The sequence below is a fragment of the Euwallacea similis genome, chromosome 23 (assembly GCF_039881205.1).
Source record: "Euwallacea similis isolate ESF13 chromosome 23, ESF131.1, whole genome shotgun sequence".
Taxonomy (NCBI): domain Eukaryota; kingdom Metazoa; phylum Arthropoda; class Insecta; order Coleoptera; family Curculionidae; genus Euwallacea; species Euwallacea similis.
The window spans coordinates 2,241,650-2,263,377 of NC_089631.1; the positions used below are offsets into that span (position 1 = coordinate 2,241,650).

Below are 21,728 nucleotides of genomic sequence, written 5' to 3' on the forward strand. Positions count from 1 at the left end.
AAGTGTCAAGTGTTGTAGAAGAAGTTTTCCACAGTTATGAAACTTGCAAAAAAATACGGAAACAGCATAAAAAGAGACAGAAGAGAATGGTGAAAGAGACTTTCGTGCCAAAACCACTCGAGCCATGAGTTGAAAATCCTCAAAGAAGCGAAACGAATAAAATCAATCCAGAAGAAAAACATGTTTTCCATAAAAAACAAGCCAAAAATATAAATAATACCGCAAAAATCTAAACATTTTAAAATGTTTAATTAAGTCTTCTTCCGCTAAAAAAAAATCACATACTTGAATTTCCAACGCGATCCAACAAGACAGCAGAATAGAGAAGCAAAAAACCGGCTAAATTCCCTTCTTTTACTCGGCTCAGAAAAACTAAAAGAAAGTGAGCCACCTTGATGTTTCATTCAAGCAGAAACTATAAGGAAGTTTTCTTACAGATTCTCCAGACCCCGGTCAAGATTTGAGAAACATACAAACGGTAAAAACTGCTAAGAAAAAAACCTTAAAACTCACCCAGAAACCAGTAATGAAAAAAAAATTTCAAAATATTATCAATTTAAAATAATCACCCACGCCTGTTCAAAAAATTTCCGAAAATACGTAGTAGAGAACGGGTAGGTACGTATCTACACGTTCTCTAAATGTTTTTAAGCAAAAAGAAAGAAAATAAAATAGAAAACGTTAAAATGTAAATTTTTTTGCACAATCTATTGTAATATGATACACATTTTCTATTTTCAGTAAATTTTAATCGCACCGATCAAAAAAATCTCAAGAAAAGTTAATTTTTGCCACTATTCAACGTTCATAACAATTTTTCCAATATTCTGATAAATTTTGATTTAATTCGAAAACAAGACTAATCCAGTTTCCATGCAGAGAAATGATTTCCACTTAAAAAACTGAACCCCAAAAAAGACCTTTTTATCACCCAGTTAGAAGAACAAAAATGGCCGATCGTTTGACAGTAATAATCCCTTCATACGGGCTGAAAGTGACGCGGCTGTAGCATCCGTCGTAACGCGTCACGCCTGTCATAAAATCACGTGCGTCCAGCTCTCATTCACACGAAGCGATCTCGAAATTAACCCCCTTTAATGAGCGCACAGACAGTGGAAGGGGTAACCCCTCGCCCCCGCGCCGCCCCGTCCAGTCACCCCTCGCACTGTCCCCCGCCCCCCTCTCGCACACCTTCGCACTTAATTTAGTCCGTGTGTAATTAGTAGGGGAACGCTGGAGCGAAGAGTCCTCCTCTAAGGGCTAGTCACTGTTAAGGGTTGAAGGCTTCACCCAAACGGAACGTGGTGCAGCAAAAGTGCATAGACTGCAACGATGCCGACGCTGGACTGAAGCGGCGCGTCGGCGGCGTCCCGACGCGAAGAAGTAGGTTAGGAAAGAAATAAGAAAAAGAAAAGTGCATCGGCGTCGTTCCTGGTAAAAAATTGTAAAAAAATGTATGTACATATACGGGGAAATAAGGTTAGAGCACATATAAGAATTTAATATTGATTGGTTATACTTCTTTCCTTGCATCGCGGGCGCATTCGCCGTCGCTGCCGTCGTGGGGCAGGGGGCGGAGACAAAAGAGGGGGTCGAGGGTGCATCAGAGACGCCGGCGACGACGAAGACGGCCGATCGGCGGAGGAAAAAATGCAGTTGGCCGAGAAACCGATGTTGGAACGGTCAAGATGATGGCCGGCGGCAAATCGACGGATTGATTGGATGCAAATTATTTTTGTAGTCCGGGAACATGTGAACGAAAACGCCAAAAGAAAAACATCTTTCTTTTCAAGAACTACAAGAATCAGTCATAAATATTCAGTCTGGCAATACTGGATTAGGGTTGACAGTTGGTGACATCCATCAAATGTCGTAGTAATTGAAATAATGGCGAAGCATGATGTTGCCAAACTTCCATTATACAAGAAATACGTAATTTTGCAAATTTTTTTGGGAAATTGATGGAAAATGGGAGATGTGATATCATGAATTAATTTTTTTTACGGATACACTTTTTTCTGATTTTTTCTGATTGTGAACTTTCGTTAAGAAAATCTTTTTCTATCTAATGCCGTTCTAAACTAGTTCTAAAAATAGTAAAATATACCTAAATAATTTACATAATTGAATGATTAGATAAACTAGAATCAACTACTCCATGGAAAATCAAATGAAATAAAATCGCACCGGCGGACACCAAGGCCGTATCGATTTTATGCGCCGGTGCGATTTTATTTTATTTACTTCAGGTCAGTTCGGGTTAGTTCCGCCAAAATTTTAAAAATGTTTTTAAAAATGCCAGGTAGCGCAGCCTTTAAATTTGAACTCGAAAGTCCAATTTTCTACGACTAATCCGGGGGGGAAACTTAACCATGAGGCGATATCCGCCATTTTGAAAATGAAAAAAAGAATTTTTTTATCTTAAGAATGGAGCTCGGCGGTCACTTGAGAATTTTTTTTCTATTTCTTTATGTATGACGTGAGACACGAAGTTTGAAACAATCTGTACTGAATTTTCATATATATAATAAACTCTTTTTGAATTTAAAGAGTTTGAAGCAATTTAATAAACGATTTGATAAGGCAATAACTTAAAAGTGTTGGTCAATTGAATCATTCCTCACAAATCAAATCCGATTTCCGCAAAGTGGGTGAAAATGATTATGTTCTTTAAATCACGTTAAAAATATAAGTTTAGGGTGATTAAACCGATTTTTGATGCATTAAAAACAGTAATTTATATGGCTCGTGTGAGAATGATATGACTTGCGACTCATAATTTAAGAAATTATTTGATTAAACCGCGGGCGAGCAAATAATTTGTGACTTTCAATTAAGGCATTGTTTGATTTAAACTGATTTAACCCGAGTCAAGTGTGAATGAAGCATAAATCGAGGCGATTTAAAAGTATTCCTGAAAAATCATTTAGGGAATTGAAAAAAAGAAATTACGATTCCACGCTCTCAAAATAATTGGATTTAATCTGATTTAACTCGATTTAAACTTAAATCCCATATAGTTTTTTAATTGACTTATCCGATATATTAAAGTTGACTTCTTCAAGAAAGCAATTTATAGTTTAGAACCTGATTAAATCAGACTGAGCGAGATTGTGACTCAATCACAATTTAAAGCAATTTAAATCGATTTATTGAACATTATTATTGTAAGATTTCAAAAATTTGCATTTAGATTGTGGGCATTACTCAGGTCGCGCCTTTTAATTCCAAATGTCACGAAACTAGGAGGCTCCAGCAATAGTCTTAACCTTGCTGGGAACTGTTTTCTTGGCAGTCGAGTCGTTTAATTAAATACAAGAGGATTCTCCTTAAAAGCGAAAGTGTCCTCTCGACATCTTTGGAATTCGGGCAAAAAGCAAAACGACAAATCCCACTCCCTGCTCTAACTTTAGAGGCAAGCGGAGCGCTCTCTGGTGAAACGAGGTTAATAATGAGTATTCTATGTAATCTCACTTCTAGTTAGCGCGAACTTTCGCAGAATTGAAACAAATGCAGCCCTTTCTCTCTCTCTCTCCTTTCTCCCACCCTTCCGTAATCAACACGTGGTTCAGATCAACAACTTCGGGTCTTTTACTATTGGTCTGTTAATTGCTGCTACAGAAAGTTTCCGGGTGACAAACAGTGGTGCTACAACAGAGCCTTCACTATCCGACCCAAAGAACGTGATTTACGACCAGAAAAACGTAACAATAACTATTTTCGAGTCGAGCACATCACACAGAGCATACAGCCGCAATATATTTCCACAGTTCTGGCAGAAAACTCCATTATACTCAAAACTGAAGCCGAACACAATTTATTTGCCTGCAAAAATGAGCAAATAAAGTGCATCGGATGTTATATATTTTTATGTGTTTTCCTTGAAATAAAGTTTTTGTGCTTTTTTTCGTCATAGCGCGCTCGGAGGGTTGCGGGACTTGCGCTTTGTGGGGCCGCGTTTTATGCTCTTGTGTCCCCCCCATCCCCCGCCGCGGCAGGCCCCCGGGAAAATTCCCTTTGCCCCCCCCTAAACTCTCCCCACGCCCACCCAATAAAATATACCTTGCTTCGGTTTTTTTTCCTGTGTCGTGAGTGCAACGAGACTAGTTTTCTCTGGAAATCTTGACATTTATTTTTGAGCATAAAAAATTCACAGATAGAGAAATAATTGAGAAATTGTGTTCTATTTCTCTGTCTTATATCCCAAAAACAACTTGTTTTCATGGCCGTCATAAAGTTGAATTAAAAAATCTTCCTAGAGAGTTTAAATCGGTCCAACAAAATCTAGGGACAAAATTCGCAAATAAATAAATAATTCAGAAATTGTGGTTCACTTCTATGTTTTATATTCTAAAAACAATCTGTTTTCATTGCTGTTACACAGGGTGTTTCCAAAAATGTGAGCAAATCACGGAAATGAAAAGTTCTTGTCAAAAGATGGTACTATTGCTAATAAATTGTTTTCCAAAAACTTACCCTTACGGATATACAGCTCTTCAAAATTTGGTACCGAAAATGATATTTTTTAGATAACTTTTCTTCCAATTGTCGAAATTTAATGAATTTATTTCAAAGTAATACATTTATTTTTAACATTTTTAACATAAATATGTCGTTTATTGTAGTTTTTAAGTGATACAATAAAAAATGCACGCAAAATTCTATTACTTTTGTAAAATACGTTTTTTGGCAAAATAGTGTTTTTTGAAAAACTATTCGGTTTACGTATATCAACCAAAAGTAGCATTTTTTCCGAAATACGCCGGAAATCTAATAAGCCACATTACGGTTAAAAACCCAAGACCTTAAAAGTTTAAGGATAAAGAAATTGAGGGTGTCCTTCTCTCCGCCTCCCTGAAGATGTAGAAAAAAGTATTAGATCCTATCTCATTACCCTTAGTATGATACATGAGTGACCCAAAATTCGTTAAACTTCATCAACTGAAAGAAAAGTTATTTAGGAAATACCACTTCTGCTATCAAATTTTTAAAAGCGGTATTTCCCTAAGGTTAAGTTTTTGGAAAACAATTTATAAGCATAAGTACAATCTTTTGGTAAGAACTTTTCATTTAAGAGATATTTTCCATATTTTTGGAAACACCCTGTACAGTAGCACCTTGCCAAAGGAAGCTCCCCCGTCAACCCGAATTTTTTCATCACTAAACAAAAAAACTCTTCTTACAGAATGTGAACCGATTTCACCAAAATCTACGGAAAAAAATCCTTGATAAAGCAATTATTAATAAATTGTATTTACTTCTGTATTTTAAATTCTAAAAACAACCTGTCTTCATTGCGGTCGCACAATAGCACCTTACCCTTGAAATCTTGCCCCTCAACCCAAGTTTTTTTTTTATCCCTAAATAAAAAACCTCTCTATAGGGTTTAAACCGGTTTAGCTAAATTCCAATCTCTGTTTATCACACTATTTACCGTTAATTAAAGTAACCGAATTCATCATTCTAACGAACATTTCGTACATGCTATCAGTGCACGTGCAAAAACCAGCTTTGCAAATGTACAGGGTCGACCAAAGGTCATGAGATCTTCCCACCATCTATGAGAACTAGTGCAAAAACTTAGCACATATCAAACGGCTAGATTTATCCCCCGAAAGGGGTTGTTACGTGCAACTAGGGCAGGTTTTGCGAGTTTAATAATTAAAACCAGCCCATGAGATACTTTTTTGGCAAATTAAATAATAGAGATGACCAGTGGTCGCTGACCGGCTATGCAGATTTAGAGACTGGTATTACCGGGAAATTTGTGATTCTATGAGAACAGAATCGCGACAGTTCAGGTGGTGGTATCATGGGAATAATAGGAAAAGGGTTGGTGGATGCCTAAAGGGCATTATGCAGGTTTCAACGGTTGGATGTGCAAAAAATATGGCGGTTTACTTTTGAATTTATTCTAGAGAGAAAAGAGTTGGAGCCAGTTTCCTGGGGAAATCTTATCAAACCGTAGTTAACAAGAGCTGCAAGTTTCTCAATACGGGCGAAATAATCCCCGAAGTATTGTGAATAAACCACAAAATTGCAGTTTCATAAATACAGAGGGAGACATTGGAGTCGTAACTGAGGACACTGTAAAAGACACGTGGGAAACTTTAAAAAATATTCCTTACAAATCATACTCAAAAGATTTTGTAAAAATGGAAAATTTTGAAAAATTTTAACTGCTAAAACAGGCCGCCTACACCTATGAATTTTGGGGTGAATAATCATTCAAGTATTGTGAATCAACAGCAAAACTTTAGAAATGAAGAGATAGTAGTGTGGTAAAACAATATTTAAGGACACTACAAATCACCCTTGAAAAACGTTACAAAAATGAAAATATTTGAAGAACTACCAAAATAAACCTGGAATATTCGCGCCAGTGAATTTTCGGGTAAATAATCATTCAATAATATATTATGTATGATTAAACAGCAATATTTGCAGGTTCGTAAGGTGTAAGTAAACAAACAGTGGCGTAGTGAAGTGGCATTTGAAGGCACTACAAATTATTCTTGCAGAATGTTAAAAAATCGAAAAAATGTTTTTGTCAAAATGGACCCTCTACACCAATGAAATTCAGGCTTAATAATCTCTGGAGTATTGTGAATAAACAGTACAATTTTTCGCTTTATAAATCAAGAGAGAATGGAGTAATGTAGCCGCATTTGAGGACATTACAAATCACGCTTGAAATATGTGAGAAAAATGGGTAATTTTGAAAAATTGTTACTACCAAAATAAACGTACTGCGCCAATAAAATTCAGGCCGAATAATCCCTCGAGTGTTGTGAATAAACAGTGAAATTTGCGCTTTAGTAAGTAAAGAAGCAGTGGTGTAGAGGCCGAGAAAGTTACGAATAAATTTCTAGAAAAATTAATTTTGGATTCCGATATTATATTTGGAGAATTTTCGATTTTCCGAATCATCCGAAAAAGCAGAAAATCAATGTCATAATCTTCTTTCAATGATGTGGCGTTCCCTTCTACATATTTCGACTGATTTCTTTTGAACCCAATTAATCTTTTCTATGATTTATGTCTTTTAATTTTCCCTCTCTCTCTCCTTGAAGCACTTTTTGCGTCGTTTTATGCCGTCTGATCAACGCCCCCATTAATTTATAGCTACTCAATCGTCGAAATATTCGTCTCAATCTCCAAATCCCCTCAGTCTTAAAAATCCATCCATCCTGGCGAAAATCCCGCGAAAATGGCCGCAAGCGGGACAAAGAAAACATTCGATATCCCGCTTTTGGGAGCTCCTAATCAAATATTTAGGTCGCCCGCCCCGGTAAACTTTTTCCATTTTTCCATCATAATTCTCCAGGTTTTAAACTTTCCCACTCGTAGTTTGTCAGACCTCATTTTACCCCTAAAACTACCGATTGATCTATGACTTTTGGTAAGTTAAAATTTCCCATTAACTAAAATTTCTTTTCTTCAAAAACAGAAGCGAATTTCACGGAATTGAATTAAGACCTCCTTGTTTATATCGGCCGAATCTGGTTTAATAAATTAAACGCAGACCCAGGTGCAATGGCGAATTAAATTATGTATTTATTAATGTTAAGTGTATTAGTGTTTCGATTTACAGGTGAGAAACCGGGAACCGAATATAACGATGACCTTATCCGTTAATCGTAATTCAGCGCATTGAATTCAGGAATTTCACAACGCATTTTGGCAATTATTACCAATATTGTTTGAGATTAAGTCCAACTGCAAGACGTACAGTTGCAAGAGTTTGGCATGAGTACCACCTGCTGGCTTTTATTTTCTTTTTTTATTTTTTTGAATGTCAGGACTTCAAGTTGTGCGCTCAATGAAGCAACATGCGACAACAAACAATGAAGCAAAAAAAGCGAAATTATTACCATTTTTAATCGCTCTTTATCCAACTCGAAAATTGATAATAACAAAAATTTCGAAAGTGGTTTTGGTAAATTTTTGAAAGAAAAACTCAAATAATTTCGTGTCCTGCTTTGTTCAAAATTACAAACTTCATATGTCTTTATGTACATATCTAGTAGCCATTGGCAACAAGACCATCCATCTCGATATTTTCTTGACTTGACCAATTTTAGCTTTTTGCTTCCTTCTGCATATCTGGCTCCCTATCCGTTTTTCACTCATGGGCAAGTTGCCACAGGTCACACAAATATTGTTCGCAGTCCATATCAGGCCAAAATGTTAAAAAAACTCGGTATTTTTGATAAAACGATATTTTCGATTTTATGAAATTGAAAATCACTCAAATGTACTCCAACCTGTTCTTACCTTCTTTGCACTCTCGTACACAAGAATGGCCAGAGATTTTTTTTCAGAAGTTGTACATTGAAGAACTTCATTCAAAAATGTACAAGCCCTTTTCGAGATTTAGAGTTTTAAATTTGGTACCAAAATTCGCTTGATAAGTTTCATTTATTCAGCAGTTTAGATTGAAATTTAATTCCTCAACTGAATCAAATTTTATCAACGTCAACACGTGTCCCCTCACCCGAAGCATCCATAATAGTTCCGTGTATTAGTACTTCCTCTTAGATCAGAGGGACATCAAACTTTGTTTTGAACATTCAAAAAAAGATAATTGTGAGTTTCTCCAAAGAGATCCAAGAGGGATTTTATGTTTTTTCATTCCGTAAAATTTTTATAAGCCGACGACCTTATTAAGGCCAATTTGGGTCCGAAAAAGAAAATCAGACTTGATCAAGTTGACAAGACACGTTTTTTCCACGTCCCTTCGATTATATTTCAAGCAATTTTCCAAAAGGTGGCTCATCTAACTTTATCCAAAGCCCCTTTGGTAAAAACTCGCCAGAAAAAATGAAAGAGAAAAACTTAGTTTTCCCAATAGAGACGCAACACTTTTCCCTACCACCCACACCCTCTTTCTTGAAACCAAAAATTCCATAAAGACTCCGAAATATTCTAATTCGAAGTCAATGTCCTGAGGCCCTGTATCAACCCCCGAAGGGCCTGCCTCGACATTTGAACGAAAAAAACAAGACAGTTCCTTCACCCCGGATTTGACCTTCGCCGGTAACAGGTTCTTGACCTACATCGATCCCCAAAATTCGGAGGGTTGCGTACAAGGGAGAGGTGGTCCTCATTTACACACTGTTGTCGGGGTTGAATATTGACTGAATTAATTAATTTTGATGGCTTGTCTATTTTGCAACCAAAAATAACAGTTTTACCGCACGGCTATGTCGTTGAAACAATATCAGTATGAGGGACTTTGTGTCTGATTTTATTATGAAGGGTTGTTATAGACTGCTTTGTGCCAATAAATTAATTCATAATGATCCTAGCAGATTGAAGGAGGCAGCATATCGAACATAAACGTCCTAGCCAAAGGAGGCAACGGACATAGGAATACCATAGGACGCATGGGCCCAGAACTGGTTTCAATAATGGTGTTAACAGTACAAACGATTAAGGCAGCAATTGTGATAACTATGAGAGACGCTTAAGAAATTTTCAACAAGGAAATCGGTACAGGCGCTCACATTGAGCTGTTTTTATCAGCATGTTCGCGGTTTAAAAACTAAGTTGAAGGATGTTGTGTTGATTGATACTATGTGATTATTATGACTGACTCAGGTTCAATTTTTAACTACGGATCTGATATTTCTTTATATATTTTTGAAGTAAAATAATTCGTAAATATCGTTTTTTTTTCGATTATCGATGGGAACCAGAATGTTTAAAATTTTAGCTGCTTTAATTAACCTGACCCAATTTAATTTCAAAATTTAGAAATTTTCAGTTTTGAATAAAACCGACATGGTATCTTTTACGGTTTTCGAGATCTCAATGGTAAGCAGAGAATTTGAATAGACCTGTATGTGGGTAAGAAAAATGGCCATAGGTACTGCGTATACAATTTCTAGTATTTTTGATCTCACCGCCCTAGCAATTTTTAAAATTTTATCCCGTGGATCATCCCCGAAGCGAGACATCTTTAAAAGCTACTGAAATTGTTGATGGATGCCTGCTGGGCACTTATCGATAGCCAGCAGACAATTATCGGCACCTACTGGGCAGTCACCGCTATAATTTTTCGATAATTATATTCTTCAAGTGGACAGTTTGACAAAAGAAGGAAATCCACATACAAATTATCTTGTTGAAAAGAGTCTCATTTGTTAATTAAAATTGATTAAATCTTGGTGTGGTCGAATAAATCATCACAATCCCCCATGTTCATCCAATGTAGGTCAAGAGCCGAAAAAAGGTCGTGAAAAGAAGAGGGATGTCGTTTTTCTATATCGATTTCCACGTCGTCGGAAAAAAGCGAGGCGTCTAGGCCCTGGTTCGGCACTTGCCATGAATTTTTTATAGCCCCCGAATCAGGAGGTGTCGGGAGCCCTGAGGGCGGCAAGGCCCTTTTCCCAGCTTTCAGAGACAGGTGTCTCACAACCAATTCAGTAAACATATTTCTGCGATTGCAGCGATACCTTTTATCTAAATGGATAATCTGTTAGTTCTTCCAGCACAAACGCCCATTAATTACAGCCGTGTAATGGCTCCTGTGTAAAGGCCTAGGGGCGTTATCAAAATCAGCGATCGCGAATTTATCTAAAAATTGAACTTGATATTAAAAAGCTGCCGATTTTATCGTGTGGGACAGGCAATTGCGATAAGCGACCTCTGCTTAGGACGCAATTAAAATATATAATTTTACTTATCTTATTTAGTATTTGTACTTGTCAGTAAAATGTTAACTCGGCGGTAATTAAAAACCCTCCTGGTCATTTTTTTTGGTCTTGTTTAGATGTCCATTGGCTTAGCCTGTTCTGCAGCAACGCGAGGCAGTGATAAACCATCGAGGAATGTTATGGTGGCGATAAAATGAGGGGTCTTGAATTTTTTTTAGTACCCGTACATGGCTGTGCATGTGGATCGAAGTCTAGTTTCCCAGATGATTTAGTGCGTTGCCTTCAAATTTAAAGCTCATCTGAGTTGTCATTAAGAAAAAAACAGTGCGAATTACGCGAACTGTGGTTTAGTCAGCGTGTTTGCGACTGAATGCTTTAAAGACACTTCCGCCCGTGTTGAATTGAATATTTTCCCTACGAATATAAAAAACTAGGAGCGCCTCTGCAAGGGTTGTAAAACGGAAACTAAACTTCCACTTTGACCCGAAAAAAATGCCAGAAACGCAATTTGATGGGTAACTCAAAATTGATAAATTGAAACAAAACACTTTCCGGGGGATTGAGATTGAAGAGAAATTCAGGGTTTCTTTGGACCACACTGAAAATGCTCATTTTGGGTCGAAAAATTACTAAACACTTGAAAGTTTCGGAAACTTAGTATTATATAAATATCAAAAATCAGATCCGCCTTTAAAAAGGTTGGTAAATTAACTGCCAAAAGGGCTAAAAAACCTCAATATTGGACTAAAATTACTGCCAACATCAAGGGCGTTTTTAACAAGGTTGATAAATTGAAAAAAAATACTTTTACAGGTTTTCATACTCGAATAAATGCCGGAGGCCACCATTTTGGACTAAAAAACTACTGAGCACTTCTTGGCACTGTTGGATACTTAGTTTGATGTTGAGAGGACGTTAAAAAGATTCTCTTTGATGCTACGGAAACTGGCTTGGAAACAAAAAAAGATAGCTATAGGGACACTCGTGCAGAAATGCCCACTTTTAATTAAAGTTTCTACAAATGTAAAAATACACTGGATCCTCGAAAAAACGCGGAGATTTTGGCGGCAGCAAGGCCAAAGCATTAAAATGGTTTCAGTTTAGGATAACAAAACTATCTGAGGCCAGAAAATGCTTAACAACAAAAGAAACGCCTGAGACTAATGAACTTTACTTTCACTGATTAGAAATGAGGATAAGAGAGATGTTTACAATTCTGCAAAATTATTCTTTCGAGATAGATGCAGTAACAATTAGAATATCTTTAATCTTGGGAATAGACGTGATTTGCTTCAGCTCATGGATATGAAGCCATTTGAGGGCAGATTTCTAAATTTCCTCTTCATAGTTTACCTTTTCCATGAATTTTGCATTTTTCCCTTGATTCTCCAAATTGTAAAGATCGGATTCTTTTCAAAAAATGCTCGAAATTTGATTGGACTTTTTGTGCTTGATAGGAGGAATAAATTTTCTCGAATTGGACGAGAATAACTTCCTATCAAAAACATCTCGTGTGGCTAACACGGTATTAACCCAACATAAATGTCCCGAAAGACCACTTCCAAAACGGGCATGCCCGAATATCGTCTGGTATTTTATCGAAAACGTTCTCGAGAATCGTCCTTAAGCTCCAGTCAGTGTTATTACAAGCTGCTTTCTCTGATAACAAGCTAAAAAATGAAAAAACAACAAGGCTCGCCTGCCCGACTCTAGAATATACATAGAATATATCCTATAAAGGGCGATCTCTCTCGCTCTCTTCTCTCTATACTTACTTATATTGGAAACATGATTGAAAATTGAAAAATGCCTGGGAAAAAATGTTTATTTTCCGGGAACGGAATAACACGCGATTGTTTTTTCGGTGTTTCGCCAAAGTCCCGATGATCTGCGGTCCGGTTGTTTGACCGAAAGATTTTTTTTTGTTTTTTTGTGCTTTTGCGAATAACTGAAATTGAGTTCCAAATCGTTCGAAGGATGTTTGTGTTGAAAATCCGCATGTCGACAATAATTTCCCCAATGTTGCATTTACCTCTACGCGAGCTAAATCGCGACATCAACAAGCTGAAGCCTAATGAGCTTATTATCCGGTCAATATTTATAAATTCGCCAATTAAAGAGCTTTTAAGCAGGAAACGAGGAGTTTATCTCAAATCACCTTCCTCTTACAGCGCAGGAAAATTTCTTTTATTTTCAGTTGTTTTTTTTTTCGCTTAAATTAATGGAAAAACATCCAAGAATAATTCTTTCTCACATTTTAATCGCATGTGCAATCCTATATAGGTCGATTCAGATGGTAATTACATCTCTCGATAAAAATGCACGCCCATAAACTAGGATAGCGACAATAGGGTAAAAAGAAGCGATATTTACCCAACGCTTTATTCGATTAAGCCCAACAATCGTAATTGGGTATCTGGGGTGTTTGCTCTGTTTGCGGTGTAAAGTGACAAAAGGGCTTTTATGGAGATTCACACAAATATTAGATAGCTAAAGAAATTGCTGTCCTCTGCCCTGCCTAGGGTAGGGGAGACACAGAGCCAGCTAATTTGATATTCAAATCTTATGCTTCTGCCATATGGTATTATACAGCGTGTTTCAAATTCCATAGTTTTAGGGTATCTTTGACGCTAGCACGGATACTTACAGAGAAGCGGTTTTCACAATCTGGTGCCACTTTTTATTAACTAAACGTGCTTCAATCGAAATTTTCATGGTTTTTATTCCTAGCTGCAGGACGATGTAGAAAATTTATCGATTTGGGACGTATTCGAGGAAAGAGGTAAAACTTCAAAAAATTGTAATAATTCAAATAGACCATCTACGTCAATAAATTTCAGGTTTGATGCTCCCCTAAGTGGGGAGCGTTAACAGTGGAATTTGAAATTAGATTAACTAAAGAACAGTGTCGTAGAGGGGAGGCATTTGATGACGCTACAAAATGAGCATAAATTTGAGTGAATGAAACTTCAAAAAATTGTAATAATTCAAATAGGGCATCTTTGTCAATGAATTACAGAATAAATATTCCCCTAAGTATAGTGTATTAATAGTAAAGTTTTGAGTTTGATTGAGTAAAGAACAGCATCGTAGAGGTGATATATTTGGTGAGGTTACACTTCAAAAACCTGTAAAAATTCAAATAGATCATCTAATAACCTTTATAGTAAAGATTCCCTGGTCCCCAGTTATTCCCATAATATATCTCATAAGGGAAATTATCTATAGAAAATGTGATAAAATTTGAATTGCTGCAGGCCGCTTTGGACACCTTCCATTAAAGTCAAGTTTTGTTTTCAGACAGATTGTAGAAATACTTTAAAAATTCTCTATTAAATAAGTATGAAAAGAGAGACATTTATCAAAGATTCACTTTTTCAATGATAGAAGATCAGTTCAAAATAGAGGGAAATCTAGAAGGAAAAATGTCACATTGGGGGTGCTACCGCTGCTACAAGAAGTCAAGCTTTCAGAAGTTTTACTTTGAGGAATTTTCTACTAAGTACCGTGAAAGAGGCAAAATTCAACTTTTGAAGTTACAATTTAGTGAAAATAGCACCAATAAAGAGGCGAAATTAGATGGAAAATATTGTCAAATTTCACATACCGCAATTCCCTCTTAAGCCTCTGTTCAAAGTAAAGCTTTGAAAACTTATACTCAGACTAATTCTCTATTAAATGTTATAAAAGAAGCAATAATTGTTAGAATCAAGAAAAGGGGGATTTAGAGGGGTTTCAGAGCTGCAGAATATTCCTGACAATACTAAGCGAATTTCATCCCAGGAACTAGGACTCTATGAGAGTTTTGAGAATATTAGAAAAATGGGAAACTTGCAAATTGTAACATGAAGTAAAAATAATGGGGATATCCACGATTTTGGATGTGTTTGAAGGCGATAAGAAAAGGAACCTCCAAGAAATCTCTATTTAAAGGAATTCGATTGCATAAAAATTTTCGAAATGTTCTATGCTCCACATGGACTTAAGTTTTTAATAACAAATGCATTGATGCTCAAAAAAACAAGGAATTCAAGCACTTTCTCGTCGATGATCAAGTTCGTCACGTTGCCCCAATCATGCCTCGAATACTGTAATTACTATGCGACACTTAACCAGCTGAATGACGGACGGTCAAGGACAAAAAGCCATCAGAGCTTCCAACGGCTACACGAAATATCTCCGGCCCCTCTATAAGTATTTCTAAAATCCAAATCCCAAATATAAATTGCCGAATTATAAACGGGGGAAATGTTTAAACGTCCGCAAAAGGACCGAAAACACGAGGTCGGTCGGCGCAAGAACAAAGGAATTTTTGAAGAACTGTAGACGGATTGACGGACCGCTGTCAAACTGCGCGGACAAAAAGCGGTCACCCGGTGGATTTTTCTGTCCTTTTGCTTTGTCTGTTTGTGACAAAAATGACGACGAATGCAGCTGACGATTGCTAATTCCCGATGTGGCCGCCTCGGTCATTTCGGCCTTAATTTATGGGTCTCGCATCGTCCCCAAAAAAATTCCTCCATTAAGGGCCAATAGATCAAAGTACTGGCAATTTTAACTAGAAGGCACTAATTAACCAGTTATAATAAAACAACTATTATTTCGTTGCTTCCACAGAAATCCGTCAAGTGGTAAAGCACTAAATTTACACCAAGCAACTTAAAGTTAAGAGACACTTAAACCAAAAATAGCATAGAAATTTTTGAATTAAGGGTAATTCAACTTTAAGCACTTGAAAATTTCTTGTTGAAAACATCTATAAAAGATATAGAGCGCGCCATCTATAGCGGGGCGACTCAAGTACACCCGAAAATACTAGGGCCAAATCATCCCCTAATAAGAGCATCGCGCATAGAATCCTATAGGAGGATGGACCAGAGAAATTCGATTGGAATCAGGTGCTGCCATCTAGCGGCGAATAGCCGAGGTAATTTTAGGGTGGCGAAGGGCCGAATTTCAAGAGGGCGCATATTTAATGAAGGTCGGTATCGACCCAGGAAGAGATTTCTGTTTGGAGTTGGGGCTTGCGTCGATAAAGAAGATGAAAACCGGTTTATTAATGCCTTAACTAACTATATGTAAATAATGTACTTCTAATTAATAATAGTTGTTAAGTCATGTATTTTGTGTTACGATCTATACTTTCTTTTACCATTTAATTCCCAAGTTTGTTATATATAACGTCTTTTTTCTGCAGATTTGTTAAAAGTATCCTTAAAAGTTCTGCGTTACGGCAGTTTAATAAGCAAACTTGTGTAATAACAATTCTATGATTCAAGCCTCCCCTGCATATCTATTTTCAATGTTACAATATTACATAACTCTTATAAATAAAAATTTTAAAAAATTACATTAAAAAATATTGTTTAAAATGTATATCAACAAACTATTTATGTATATTATATATTATTAAACACATAAAAACACATTTTTCAATTATTCATTATGATCTTAGTAAAGCAGATAAAAATTTCTAAATCACTTTCTGAGGTTAACCAGCCAAATTAACTTTTAGATTGCGCCACTAACAACTAACCATCACACTACGTAATTACCACTAACACAAAACTATTCTTTCCTGAATTGCACCTACGTTACCCTCCCCCTAAAAATTCAACCATACTTGAGCCAATCAAATCAATTATTTCCAAAACCTCAAACTTAAAAAAACTTCCGAGGAACTCTTTAAGGGTCAAGCTCCTTCGTTGCGTTTACGTCACGGGTAGAAATGCATCTACCTGAATGACGTCATCTCCCGTAGGCGTGTCTGTCCTGATAAATGAAGGCGGTCGTGTTCCTTGATTGGCCTGGGCGGTGACGCCCGTAAAGGGGTGGGAGACGCCTCCTGCAGAAAGCTCTCAGTCCGACTTTAAGCTTCAGCTTTTTGTATATTTCGTTAGCGGTCAAGGAAAGAGGTTAAGGAGCTTTATTTGAAGAGTGTGGGTGATTTGATTGGTTGGTTGGATGTAAACAATTGGTTTAAAAAGTTCTTGGTTGGATAAAGGGAAGCAAATCAGCTATTAACTAACGAGTGCGGAAAGTGATGCTTTACCGCAAGCTGACAACTGAGTCTGGTAAAAACACTGTCGGACGTGTTAGAGATATGATATTTTTTCTAGGAGCTCAGGTGTGTTAACTTTGTTGTTTTTCGTAAGTGTAAATTCAATTAAACAGTAGCGTGCGATAAAATATTTTTCTATCGCACGCAAATCAAAGTGGCATGTGTCAGTGTCAAAACTTTTTGTGTATATTTGATATTCACATGCGTGAGGTAAATCTTTTTACCGCACACGTCACGAAAAAGTTGCGACTTTCTTCAACTTTCTTTTCAACCATCGGAAATTTCTGCTTCCACAAAAATTCTTTTTTTTGTAAATTATTTTCTTATGTGATTTTTTGTGCATATCATTCGCGCAGACTTCAACCTCGTCTTCAATTTTTTCTACAAAAGCCGATTTAGCAATCACTGGACTATTCGCCACCAATTCTTCATATCCATTGATTTCCTTTAACCTTACCAAAAGAGACAGAGAGAGAGAGAGAGAGAAAAAGGGAGGGAAAATTGCCATAATCTCAGAAACCAGATTCTTGAATCTATGAGCTAGGAAGTTCCCTGGGAATAATATCAAAATTTCTATCAACGCAGTGTAGCTATGTGTAACATCAGCAAACACACCTCATTTTGACGTCATTTCTCAGGAGAGCTCCCTGTATTCGGGAATTGGTCCCCTTTTGGCCCATCATGGCAAAATTTAAATGTTCATATCTCCAAAATAAGCGGAAAAGCTTTATCACACTACAGTTGTTTCGAAACTTTTAAGGAAAATTTATAATTCAATATCTTCAGAGAATTTTTGCAATTTTTTCACTCCTGAAATCCCCATGTCATACAACTCTGTTTTTTTTTCTATTCGGTGTGTTCATTATGCACTTATGCACTAAACGTTTCAGCGTAAACATGAATGAATCGGTGGCATTCTTTGCCTCTTTTTTTTAAGTTTTTATCCTGCTTTCATCCCTGAAATTTCAAATAAGTTATTGGCGTTAATGAAGGAAATTTGATATCCTGGAATAGGGTTTGTTTACAGTTGCAAAGCCTCAAATTGCTTTTACAATTGCAAAATTGTATAGATTCCCAGGAATAAAATCAGTGTGTAGGGCATAAAGGGATGGAATCAAATTAGCAAAAAACTCATGGAAAGTTTACTTGAAAAGTGGAAAGTTTTAAGTAAGAATTTGCCGGAATGCAAGATTGACCAGACAAATGGTTCCTAATTAATTCTTCTCTGCCACCCCTCAATCTGTTCACTATACACCACGGCTAAAACACCATCAATAACGGATAATCTGAAACATCCCCTATAACAGATATGTCTCGCTGGCCTGCCGAAAAATTGTCTAATGTTCCCTTTAATCGACAATCAATAAAATCAATTTATTTCGGTCCCCTTTAGGGCATTTGGCCCTTTTGCCTTAATATTTTCATTGACCTATAAGAACAATGATGACGTTATGCATTGTGGGTTCCGTAAAGCGTCAATTAATCTGTGAATTGCATGCACTGAGAATATGTATCATGCCGTTAAAGAACCACACAAGCATAAGGAAGAAGATTTATTAGCACATGCAAGTGGAACACAGGAAAAACGTTATGATTTGCATTGGGAAATGGCAATGTCTTTGATGCATAAATGATATTTGCATGGGAAAGAATGAGGACTAATTATGTTCTGTCATGAACTATTTAGTTGTAAATTTTGTTAAAAATATATACAAAACAAACATAGGAATGCATTTATTTATTGTGCTGGTTTTGCGCCGGACGTGGACAAATGAGTCGAAAAGAGGGTGGCGAGCGCCATTATCGTTAGCCCTGAGGCGCCCCACAGGGATGGGAGTATCTTCTCCTTTCTCGGCATCAGCAAAGAGGACGTCTGTCTGTCATTAGGATCATCAATAAACCTTCACTCACTGTGTGGGTAATTTAAAAACCCGCCTGTGATTGTCGATTAGATACCGAGCGCATCCATGTGGGTCTATAGAGGATGAAATTTGGAAACAATATTTGATTGCCTTACAACAAAAACTGATACTGCCAATATTTTCGAAAGAAATCACTCTGTATATGGGGTTTGATGCGTTTTTGAATTTCTAAAAATTATCTGCTTAATTTTAATTTGGGCAAAATTTCAGCATAGACGAGAACTGAAAGTAAGTTGTAGAACCCTGCACAAATTCATTTTCGGTCACACGACGTACAATATTTTTTACGACCGATTTAAACTGATACTTTTTTCGATTTTTATATCTGAGTTTATAAAACACTGACATAAGCATATTCCCAAAGACTTTTTCAAAAAGATCGAAAGATAATAGGAATCAGAAAATGGTTTTGCCGGTCCTCCATGTCAACTTGAAATTGACCAAAAAATGCACATTTCAGCCTTCTCTTAAAAAAAAAAGAAATTTTAGTTCTTTGGTGCTATTTTAGTACATTTACGACATCTTATGCTTCATAATCTTTGACTCATCTGCTCGGTCAAACATTTCAACCGTATTTTACCGAACGGTGCTACAAGTCTGCAGTACATGTCTGCTGATCGTATATGTAGGGGGACACTTTCATTGTCGTCAAATTAATACAAAATTTCACGGTTCCCTCTAACAAAAGCCAATTATGCCGGTATAGCTTCAGACAATAAGTTTCGTTTTGCCCAATTTACCCGTAGATACTTCATTAAAACCAGAGGCGGAACTATGCCCCTCGTTAACGCGAATGAAACCTCATGTGGGAAAAAAATAGTGCTGTCGGTTCTTGTTTACTTTTAAAGTTTATTTTACTCTAATAGATTTTCTTTTATTATAATAGATGTTTACACTCACAGTTAATTGGAAGGAAAATGTTTAAATTGACAATTGAATGTAAGGATCATGACATTGACACTCCATCTTTCACTGACAGTTGAATGTGAGAATAATGTCTACACTGACAGTGGAATGTGAGGCAAATGTTTACACTGATAGTTGATTGTGAGGTTTATATTTATACTGACAGTTAAATGTGAGGGAAATGTGCAGCACTTGATATGTAGTTGATGTTTCTTTAAGCGCATTTCCACAAGAAACTTCATCAACTAGTCAATAGATTTGGTCAAGTTTCTTGGACTTAACCTGCAATCAGGATTTTCAAGACCAAAAACTTATGCAACGTGTAAAAGCGACTTTAGTTGGCGTGTATCTACCTGCCTAACCTAAAAATCCGAAACCGCACGAAGAGAATTTTCGAAAAAATATTATAATTAAACGTCTACGTCACTGAGTGAACAAGTGGAACTACCGAACATGACTTGTACTTTTCGAGATTTTAATTAAACTGGAATCGTTGGCGGCGGCGCTCCGCGTAATTACTTTGGGTATTACTTGCTGGTAAGAGGATGATGGGCTGATACAAAGAATTCCGTAAAATTGCCGTAACAATGAGGACAGGTTATTGCTACTGGTCAATGCATTAGGATCTCCTTCGGGGTCTATGGCTCGCTCGGGTATTGCAAAAAGTAAGGGCACGAATGCAAACCTCAAGTTGATTTAATCTAGTTTGCTTCGGTTCGTCTTTCCTTAGTTTAATTGCAAACAGACTTTTTGCATTAATGCGTTTGAATGAGAAATTTCTCATTCTTTGAGCCACTCTATAGCAGAGCGCCGGAAGTGACAGCACCGATGTCATGACAAATGAACCGGCGCCGCACCGTCTTTTGTCCTCCGTCGCCCTGACTTTCGATGTGTTCACTTTTTTCCGCTTCCAGCGAAATAATGTAGCGGATCTAAGCACATCAATTTTCTTTAAGGACGCGGCCAACGTTTTGTTTTGGTTCGTATTCATTCATTCGATTCCTTTACTAACAAGGTTATGTTGCAGTTTCGTTATACTGCATCACCATTGGTCTGAATTCATTCCGGTTCGTCCGCAATATAAACTTTAACAGTTAGAAGTTCGCTTTGTGTCTGGGAGTGACATAGAAAATGACGTGGAAAATTAGTTTACTCAGGGTCCTATAATAGTTTCCGTTTTACAGTGAATTTAAAAATCCACTTGATGCTCCAAGATTACTATCAAACATAAAATAGATCACTAGATCCACATACTGCCAACTTTATGCGAAAGATCGTTTCCATGGAAACCACGAAACTGACCTATCCGGCGTCTTTATTTTTACATTCTCGGTTTTCCCACCAATTAGATCTAACCTAATGATATGCTCCAATTGAAAGTAACCAGATCTCATTTGATTCTCGTGATTTGTTCAATTTCTGAATTGAGGTGAACTGAAATGATTTGCAGTAGCTGACTAGAACTTTCAATTTAATTTTCGTAATTTATTAAGTTTTCATTCGCAATTCTCCCAACCATTAAACTGCCCTGATGATTTGCCTAAGCCCAGGTTAACCAGATACTGGAAAAGATTTTCTTCAATTCTTTGGACCCAAAGTATGGTAATTTAGCAAACCAGAATTCACAAAAAAGAACGAGTTTTATTGCCTAAATAGTCTACATTAGTTATAATTAGTGCCCACATCTGAATGAATCCAAACTGAGAAGACTTTGTCGATTTTGCATCGAAGGATTCTTAGGGGTTTTATAGATGCGCTTGAGGCTTCGCCAGGGCCATAATTCATCTCAAAAATTCTGAGACGCCCCATGCTGATACGGCCCCATCAGTTTCTACTTTCCATGATCCCGAGGCGCGCCGGAGAGAGAAAAGGAGGACCAATTCCGTTGACGTCTTCACTAAGAGGGAACAATGTTCGTTACGATGAAACTAATCAACTCCTCCTTCCACTAATTATTGCATCCAAAATTAAAAATGAAACCAGTCCCTAATTAAAGTTTTAATGGGCAGTCGCGTTATCATCCGGATCGGACCTATTTAAAAGATGTCGTTAATTCGTCCGTTACTAATCCGAACCCGATAGCTTTCTACTTAAATCAAAAGTCAATAATCACTTATTTCTAATTATCATTTGGCTGTTAAACGCCATAAAAGCTTATAATGACGTCCAATCAGCGTG

General features: G+C 36.9%; 1 protein-coding gene across 6 annotated transcripts in view; it reads right to left on the reverse strand.

Moving 5' to 3' along the window:
* LOC136416355 (zinc finger protein rotund-like) overlaps positions 1–21,728 on the reverse strand; it is a 122,656-nt gene that overhangs the window by 79,040 nt on the left and 21,888 nt on the right. Inside the window, exon 1 of one of the 6 annotated variants that reach the window (XM_066401475.1) lies at positions 921–1,307. The exons of 3 other annotated variants lie outside the window; for them this stretch is intronic. The gene's annotated coding sequence lies outside the window, so the exon portion shown is untranslated. Of the gene's footprint in view, positions 1–908; positions 1,308–21,728 lie in introns of those variants that run through there. 2 more of the 6 variants (XM_066401472.1, XM_066401473.1) reach the window with 2 other exon arrangements.